Below are 10,004 nucleotides of genomic sequence, written 5' to 3'. Positions count from 1 at the left end.
TCATCAAGATGGGCGAGGCTGCGTTGATCAGTACGTATAATGAACTCTCCTGACTATAAATATGGACGCCAATGATCCACCACCATTAACACTTGTAAGGGCATATTTATCCCCAAGATGTTTTGGTGATTGATGACAATGCTTTTGCGGACTAATCGTGTGCATTAAGTTCTTTCAGAGATTCATCCATTGGCACGAGACAATTTCCTCCCCTCGGTGTGTCTTTCAAGATGGTGTAGCTCCTTAGTCTCTCTGTTGGTGGACTAGTTTCGTAGGAGTCACCGTACTATCAAGAGGGGATCCGCTTTGGTAAGGTTAGGGTGGAATCAACACATACACATCCGTTTCACACCCAATGTCTTCCTTCCCGCTTCAATGGAGCAGTTCTTCCTTCCGTGTTCCTGCCCTGTCCTACCCCAGCGGTAGTACCGCGGTCCTCAGCGGTAGTACCGCGGAAGCTCTCTAGCGGTAGTACCGCTCCTAGAGCGGTAGTACCGCTCCCCAGCGGTAGAACCGCTTACCGCTCCCCAGCGGCAGAACCTCTCCCCTGAGCGGTAGTACCGCTTGAGGACTTCAGCCGTAGTACCACAGCAGTTCTGTGCTAGTACCGCTTCGATTCTCGACCGATGTTTTTCGTGTCGGGTTTTGCGGTACTAGGAGCGTAGTAGTGGCGGTAGTACCGCTCCAAGCGGTAGTACCACTCTTACTCCCGCGGTAGTACCGCTCTGGGGCCAGGGCCATGTCTTCCTTGTCAGCGCGGTAGTACCGCTGGGTGGGAGCGGTAGTACCGCCCTCAGCGGTAGTACCGCCCTGCCCAAGCGGTAGTACCGCTTTGTGCGGGGCTGCTCAGTGGGGTAACGGTTGGAATAGTTCCCCCACTATATAAAGGTGTCTTCTTCCTCCAAGTTGACCTACCTCTTTCCCCCAAAGCTCCGTTGTTGCTCCAAGCTCCATTTTCGCCCGATCTCTCTCCCTAGCCAATCAAACTTGTTGATTTGCTCGGGATTGGTTGAGAAGGCCCAGATCTACACTTCCACCAAGAGAAATTTGATTCCCCCCACTTATCCCTAGTGGATCTTGTTACTCTTGGGTGTTGAGCACCCTAGCAGTTGAGGTCACCTCGAAGCCATACTCCATTGTAGTGAAGCTTCATGGTGTTGTTGGGAGCCTCCAAGTGTTGTGGAGATAGCCCCAATCTTGTTTGTAAAGGTTCGGTCGCCGCCTTCAAGGGCACCAATAGTGGAATCATGGCATCTCGCATTGTGTGAGGGCGTGAGGAGATTACGGTGGCCCTAGTGGCTTCTTGGGGAGCATTGTGCCTCCACACCGCTCTAACGGAGACGTACTTCCCTTTAAAAGGAAGGAACTCCGGTAACACATCCTCGTCTCCACCGGCTCCACTCTTGGTTATTTCGTGCCTTTACTTTTGCAAGCTTACTTGTGCTGCATCTATTGCTTGCTTGTGTGCTAGGTGTCTTTGCATCATATAGGTTGTTCACGTAGTTGCACATCTACACAACCTATTTCGTTGCAAGTTTTAAATTGTTAAAGAAAATCTTAAAAATTGTTAGTTGCCTATTCACCCCCCCCCCTCTAGTCAACCATATCGATCCTTTCAATTGGTATCAGAGCCTCGTCTCTTTATTAAGGACTTTGCTGTCCGAAGAGTATGGTTGACACCAACGACGGTGCGGAGGAACACTCCGGTGTGAATCCCATCTCGTCTTCGGACGAAGGGGGAACCTTGGTCTCACGTGAGGAATTCAATGTGGCTTTAGACACATTGAAAACCTCCATGACGGCTGAGGTTAAAAGCATGTTTACTGAATTTCTAGAAGGACTTAAACTATCTACCTCGTCGATGAAAGTGGGTGATCCCACTAACAAGGTGACAGATGCTACCTCCGACAAGGGGGAAGCTAACAATGAAAAGACTCCTTCTACTAGTGGTAGAAATGGCACCGGCATCTTTGCCCATGTGGAACCTCCTATTTATAGAGGACCGATCCCCTCCACTCATTTGAATCATGCCGGTCCTCCTCCTAAATATGAGAAGCATGAAGATTTTGACTCTTGGGTTTATCGCTTCAAGCGTCATTTAAAACATGTGAACACTAACCTTTGGAGAATCATTGAAGAAGGTTTTTATCCTCATGACCCAAGCAACTTCACCCCTCGAGAAGATGTGGACAATCAATTCAATGAGAGTGCTCTCTTCATCATCCAAGATGCTATCCTCCCCGAAGATCTCCCTCATCTTCGACCTCATGTCATGGCTAAAGAAGCATGGAAATGTGTCGAGGGTCTCTATCGAGGAAGTGCTAGCATTCAACGCTCCAACTATGAAGTGGTGCAAGATGAAGCCGATGAGTTTGTAATGAAAGAATATGAAGAACCTCGTGAGCTCTTTCGAAGAGTGACCAAACTCGCGGTCGCACTCCGAGATCATGGAAGCAAGGACACGGATGACAATTGGATCAAGCGCAAGTTCCTCAAGGCCATGATGCCCTACAACAAGGCCATGTCCTCCGTCATTCGTCAAAGACCGGACTTCCACTCCATGACCTCAAGTGAAGTGTTGGATGAGTTCGTTGCAATGAGCATCTTGGACAAGACCGCCGACAATGCGGTGCTCCGTTCTCAAAGGGAAAATAAGCCCAACCTTGCTTTGAAGGCCAAGGTTATTTTGGAGAAGAGGAAGAAGTGGAAGATGAGGAGAGCAACCCCGAAGACACCAAATTTGATTACCATGAGCACATGGCCCTTGCTTCAAGACAATTTTGGAGCAAGAAGAATTCAAGACCCAACTTCAACAAGAACAATTCAAGTGGCGTCAAGGGCAAGCAACGAGTTAGAACTTGCTTCAACTGTGGCAATGTGAGCCATTTCGTTGCGGATTGTCCTTACGAGAAGCGGGAAGACAATGGTGGCAAGCTCATCCGAAAAGACAAAGCCAAGTCCTTCCCCAACAAGAACAACTTCACCAAGAAGACTCCCACTCGTGGGTTGGTGGTTCAAGAAGAATACTAAGAGGATGACGACGATGATGAAAATGAAGAAGCAATGGCAATGGCATCCGTTGCCATTGCTACTACTCCCCGGGTGTCTCATTTTGATTCACCCAACGAGAACATCACCGCCAAATGCCTCATGGCTAAAGCTTCAAACAAGGTAACCCCCAACATTAAAACCACCATCATCACTAATTCCTCCATGGAGGATTGCGTTGATGAACATGAGGAGTCTAATGAAGAAGTGAATGAGTTTGAGTCTTTTATGAGTAAGCTCAAGGGCAAGTCCAAGAAGCATTTTGTTGCTCTCTTGGAACAACTTGGTGAGGCCAATAACATGGTCGAGGCTCACGAAGAAACCATCTCTAAGATGGAAGGTCATAGTCGTGACTATGCCGATGAGATATCGGATCTCTCTAATGCTCTTGAGGAAGAGCGTGTTCATCGTTTGACTTTTGAGGAGTCACACAACGATGACCATGCTAAACTAAAGAAAGATCTTGATCATGCTCTTGTCGTGTCTCGTGTGCTAACTTCCGAGAAGGCTAAACTTGGGGTTGATCATGCTAGACTCAAAGAGGAGTTTGAGTTACTTGACAAGGCCACAAGGTATTGAAGGGTACTCATGCTAACCTCAAGGAGTCTCATGCTCAACTCCAAGTTAAGCTAACCAAGGAAAAGGCCACCTTTCCTCATATGGTATTAATTGATAATGCATGTGCTACTAACCCGTGCTGTGAGCATTTGCATCTTGTGGAGGAGAATGCCAAGTTGAAGGATCAACTTGAGAAAGGCATTGTTTCTTGCATTCAAGGTGAGAAGAACCTCAACAACCTCTTGAGCAATCAAAAGGAAGTTGTGGCCAAGGAAGGAATTGGATTTGCACCCAAGTCCAAGAGCAAGAAGAAGAAGAATGACAAGACCAAACGTCCTCCTCCTCTCAAGCAAACTTTTGTAAAAGAGGGAGAGGGTGCTCCTAAGGAGAAGAAAGAAAAAGTGAAGGGAGTTGACGCTAAAAAGGGCAAAAGCATTTCCTCCAACAAAGCCGGCGACTTTAACCCATCATATGTGTTGTGTCGTGCTAGTGATGGACATGTTTATGCTAAATTTGTTGGTTCTCCTTATGAGTACATTGAATGGTCTATTTGGGTTCCCAAGACCCTTGTTACTAACATCAAAGGACCCATTACTAAATGGGTACCTAAAACCAAGCATTGATCTCTTGTAGGTGTTTGCTTCCAGTGGGGGATCATGGTTGCTCGATAGTGGAGCAACAAATCATATGACCAGGAGCAAGGACATGGTGGTGGATGTGCAAAAGATTCCATCTATGCCCGCCAATGTCGAGTGGGGTGATGCATCACATTCTAAGGTATTGGGTCTCGGCAAGGTTGTCATTTCTCATGATCTAACGATCGAGAAAGTCATGCTTGTTGAGTCCCTTGCATACAATTTGCTTTCCGTTCGTCAACTTGCAATCATGGGCTTTGCTACTTTCTTTGACATTGATACCATGGCCCTCTTGTGGAGAAAGACTCTTAAAGTAGCTTTTGTTGGGCATGTCGAGAACGGTCTCTATGTGATTAACTTTTCGGAGCGACCCACTAAGACCGCGACATGCCTAATGGCTAAAGTTGACGTGGGATGGCTTTGGCATTGCCGTTTAGCCCACGTCAATATGAGATCTTTGCAAAGTCTTCTCAAGGGGGACCATGTTCGGGGACTAACAAATGTTAGTTTTGCCAAAGATTGTGCTTGCAGTGCCTGTATTGAAGGAAAGCTACATGAGAAGGCTCACCCTCCATCAACCATCATCTACTCGAAGAGACCCTTGGAGCTCCTTCACATGGATCTCTTTGGGCCTCCATCTTTTGATAGTCTTGGAGGAAGAAAGTATTGCTTGGTGATTGTGGATGATTATTCAAGATACACTTGGGTATACTTCTTCAAGAGGAAGAGTGAGACTCAACAAACCGTCATCAACTTTGCAAATGAAGTTCAACGTCAACATAATGCAAAGATCTTGACAATCCGAAGTGACAACGGCACCGAGTTCAAGAACTACACCTTGGATGAGTTTATTAGTGATGAGGGGATCAAGCACCAATATGCTGCTCCATATACCCCTCAACAAAATGGTGTGGCGGAGAGGAAGAACCAGACGTTGATGGATGCGGCTAGGACCATGATGGCAGAGTTCAAGTCTCCATACAACTTTTGGGCCGAAGCCATCAACACCGCATGTCATGCATCCAATCGGCTCTATCTCCGCAAAGGCTTGAACAAGACTCCTTATGAGATACTCACCGGCAACAAGCCCAACCTCAAGTACTTCCGGGTGTTCGGTTATAAGTGTTTCATTCTCAAGAAAGGTGTTCGTTTTTCTAAATTTGAGGCTAGAGCTCATGAGGGCATATTTGTTGGTTATGCTACAAACTCTCATGCTTACCGTGTTCTCAACAAGTCCACCAGACTCATTGAGGAGACGTGTAACGTGGAGTTTGACGAAAATAACGGCTCCCAAGTGGAGCAAAGTGGTACTTGTGATGTAAGTGATGAAATTCCTCCCCAAGCCATAAGAAGAATGGGTATTGGTCATATTCTACCCATTGAGGAACCCCTTGTGGTTGAAGGAGAAGGACAATGCTCCACTCAAGTGGAGCCATCACCTCCCCAAGACCCACACGCTTCCGAAGAACAAAGTGAAGGCCCTCAACCTCGTGAACAAGACCTAGGGAAAGATCAACCTCAAGACGGTGGTGAACCTCTAAATGATGCCCAAGGTCAAGTTCTCCCCCTCGAGCAAGTTCAAGATCATGAGCAAGCTCAAGATCAAGAACAAGCTCAAGACGGCGCTCAAGAGAATCAAGTTAACCCTCCTCCTTCCACTTTCGGAGGAATTAGAGCATCGTGCCGCGAAGATTGCTTCCAAGCTCACCACCCAAGGCCATCTCATGGAAAATGTGGTTGGAAGCCTAAGAAAGGGGGTAAGCACTCGTAGACAATTAGCAAACTATTGTGAACATCACGCGTTTGTCTCTTGTGTTGAACCCCAAAAGGTCTATGAGGCGCTCGAAGACTCGGATTGGCTCAATGCCATGCATGAAGAACTCAACAACTTCGAGCACAACAAGGTGTGGAGATTGGTGCCAAGGCCATCGGGAAACCACAACGTCATCGGAACCAAGTGGATCTTCAAGAACAAGCAAGATGCTCATGGGAACATCGTTCGCAACAAGATGTCTTCAATGGGAGAGTTGAAGTTCTTCCTTGGCTTTGACATTAAACAAAGAAGAGAAGGAACCTTCATCAACCAAGCCAAATACACTCAAGACATGCTAAAAATATTCAAGCTAAGTGATTTCAAGCCGGCTACTACTCCAATGCCCACCAAGTGCCAACTTGACATTGATCCCAAAGGTAAAGCGGTGGATCAAAAGGTATATCGCTCCATGATTGGCTCCTTGCTTTACCTTTGTGCATCTAGACCAGATATCATGTTGAGTGTGGGGATGTGTGCACGGTTTCAAGCCGCACCGAAGGAAAGTCACTATGTGGCGGTCAAGCGAATCTTTCGATATTTGGCTCATACCCCAAACTTTGGCTTATGGTACCCAAGAGGGGCGGACTTCAAGCTTGAAGGATTTACGGATTCCGATTGGGCGGGAGACAAAGTGGATAGGAAGTCCACTTCTGGAGGGTGCCAATTTCTTGGGTGCTCTTTGGTGAGTTGGTCTTCCAAAAAGCAAAGTTGTGTGTCTCTCTCATCCACCGAAGCGGAATATGTGGCGGCCGGTAGTTGTTGTGCACAACTCTTATGGATGAGGCAAACTTTAAAGGAATACGGTGTCATTTGTGACAAAGTGCCTCTTTGGTGTGACAACGAAAGTGCCATCAAGATTTCTCTCAACCCGGTACAACACTTCAAGACGAAGCATATTGAGATTCAGTATCATTTCATCCGGGATCACATTAGGCGAGGGGAGATCGAGCTCAAGTATGTCAACACTCATGATAACCTTGCAGATATTTTCACGAAGCCCTTGGATGAAGAAAGATTTCGCGAGTTAAGGCATGAGCTAAATATCATTGATTCGAGCAATGTGACTTGAACCCTTGCACATCCCACCTCACTCAGCTTTATGTCTAGTTTAGATGTAGGCATGGACATAGGGGGAGTGTTGTTCTCTCAATGAACTCTCCCTCCCCCCATTATGCATAAATCGATCAACTCTTTCACATTAGCCATTTTTGATGGTACTTGTGCTTCAAAGACGAGTTTTGGTCATGGGCCCAAGGATAATTCTTCGCGGTGCCATACCAATTGACTCAAACACAGGTGGCTCCGGCCACCGCCCTCTCTTGAGAGAGGACAGAGCTCGCTCTGTTTCGTGTGGTTGTTTTTGTTTGAGTGGTTTCTGGTCCGTTGCTTGTGTGTGTGCTGCCTTGTTGGTCTTCTCTTTCTCTTGGGTTTCTTTTCCGTCTTTTTGGAGCTTTAGCCTTTGGTCTAGAAGTCGTGCGGTTGCTGAAGCGGTACTACCGCTGGTGGCGAGCGGTACTACCGCTCCTAGCGGTACTACCGCCCTCCAGCGCGGTACTACCACTGTGAGGTGCGGCCAGGGGTTATATCGGGGGCAGGGGGAGTTTCTTCTCCCCCATACCCATTCGCTCGCCCCCTCGTTCTGTTCCTCTCTCTCTTCAGCAACCGGCGCCGGGGAGGGCTCCGGTGGATCTCCCTCTCCGGGGCGCTCCTCTCCATTTCCTTCGGTGGAGTCGATCCCCACCTTGTCCTCTTGCCATGGATGCCGGTATTGCCCCCGTTCCCTGTTTCCTTTTGTCTAGATTTCCAATCTAGCGTCTTAGGGGCAATAGCAGTTGCATCTCTAGATTTTTGGCCAGATCTAGGCTTGAGTAGGATGGAGAATGCTTCTAGACAGTGTGGATTAGTGTTTGGTTGGAGTATTTTTGAATTTGGTAGGACGGTAGTACCGGATCTGACCACGACAGTTGGAACCGGCTGTTTCCCCGCCTCGAGCGGTACTACCGCTCTCCCAGAGCGGTACTACCACTTGGAGTGGTACTACCGCCCTCCAGCGCGGTACTACCGCTCACGGGTCGCGGTACTACCGCCCTCTACCAGTTTCCACCATATTCCTACCTTTCAGTGATCCTTTTTGCTCGTATTTTGTGGCTTATGCTTGTTCTTTCTGGTTGTTTGCGTGTTCTTGTGTGTGATTCCAGGTGATTAGGTCCCTGAGCATCAGGATCGTCGTGTCAACCCCGGTCGTGCCACGTCCAAGCGCTACCGCACCACCGAGCCTGCCGGAGGTTCTTCAAGTGCTCCACCTCCACCTCAACTCCAGAAGAAGCCTGGGGTCAAGCCAAAGCCAGGCAAAACCGTGCCAGAAATGCCACCCAAGGAGTTCTGGGCAAGGCACCGCCGCAACCCATATGAGTTAGACCAAGATCCCACTTTGGTCAACCGTCCGTTCTGGAACAGGTTCCAGTTTGCCATCTTCTCTGATGTTCTCAAAGCCAAGAAGAATCTCTATGTCAACGTACACTCCATCGACACCGATCTTATGGAGAAAGATCCTGAATACTTTGGTGAAGCTCTTCAGATGTGCACTCGACTGAACATTCTTGGGATTATGCAATTTAACAAGGACTATGATGCTGATATTGTAGCTCAATTCTATGCCACGGTTCACCTTGGGACTGATGAGGACAGGACACTGACTTGGATGACCAATGGCAAGTTGCTTTCAGTCAAGTGGAAAGCTTTCATGGAGTTGATTGGGGTGCAAGATCTAGGTCTTGAGTCTTCTGTCAGCTTTCGCCCCCACAGCCGCCCCAATGCCACTCACAAGCAAGCTCTATGGCCCTACTGCACTTTGAAGATCAATCAGGAGACGAAGAAGGAAACCTATGAGCTCCCTGCCTATCTGGATATCCTTCACCGTATCTTCCGAGAGACTCTTTTCCCTCGTATCGGGAATCTGGACCAGGTTCACTCCTATCTCGTGGACATGCTTCTTTTCCGCCAGCATGAGAAGGGATAGAACACCGGAGAGTCCTTGGATATCTCTCATGTTATGTGGTCTGAGCTGCTATCTGCTATCTCCGAGCGCAAGTGCCCGATTTATGGTCCGTTCATCATGCTGCTCATTGAGAAGGCATGGGATCGTGTCTATCCCCAGGTGTTACTGGAGACTGGAGAGTTGGTCTCTCACGATGTCAAGCGTCTAAGAAAGAAGGATAATTGGGGCACTCAGGCCCCTAGGACTGGAGTTCCTTCATCTGCTACTGCCATGGAGACCGAGGAGGAGACTGGGGCTGAGGATGATGATGATGACTACGTGCCTTCTGAGGCAGAGCCCTCTTGGGCAAAGAAGCTCAAGCTCAAGATGAAGAAGTTGTTCTGCATGGAGTCTCACGGTCAGTACATGACTCATGTGGTTGAGAAGAAGGCCCGGGGTCCCCACAAGGAGCTCATGCGTCAGTTGGGTGCTACAGTTATCAGTGGGTCTGAGGACCAGCTTACCGAGGAGGAGGAGTGGATTCAGCAGCACTGCCCGTGGACCGATTCTGATGTCGAGCACTTCCAGACTGATGACGGTGGCGCCGATGATCCCGCTGAGCTCTGATGTATGTGTCCCTCGTTTGCTCTCACCTGGAGCCGTAGCAACACTCCCTCTCCTTTTTGGTGTCTCGATGCCAAAGGGGGAGAGAGTTTAGGGATTTGTGCTTTGTGTTTTCCGTCTCTTGTGTTCGTGTTTTCCTCGCTTTTGCTTTGTTTGGTTTGTCAGTGAGACCTAAGTTTGAGTTGTCAGTGAGACCCTATTCGAGTCATATGGTGTGAGACATATGCTACCTTATCTTTCCAGTATCATTATCTATGTCACTATCTAGTTTATGAGTTGCTTGCTTATCCTGTTAAGTCATCTATGCTGCTCTCATATATCTTGCTTAGATTGTTGGTCTCTAAAATGT

This window comes from Triticum dicoccoides, chromosome 5B, assembly GCF_002162155.2.
Source record: "Triticum dicoccoides isolate Atlit2015 ecotype Zavitan chromosome 5B, WEW_v2.0, whole genome shotgun sequence".
In the NCBI taxonomy this organism is placed as follows: domain Eukaryota; kingdom Viridiplantae; phylum Streptophyta; class Magnoliopsida; order Poales; family Poaceae; genus Triticum; species Triticum dicoccoides.
The sequence above is the reverse complement of the archived record's forward strand: the minus strand, read 5'-3'. Positions refer to the sequence as shown.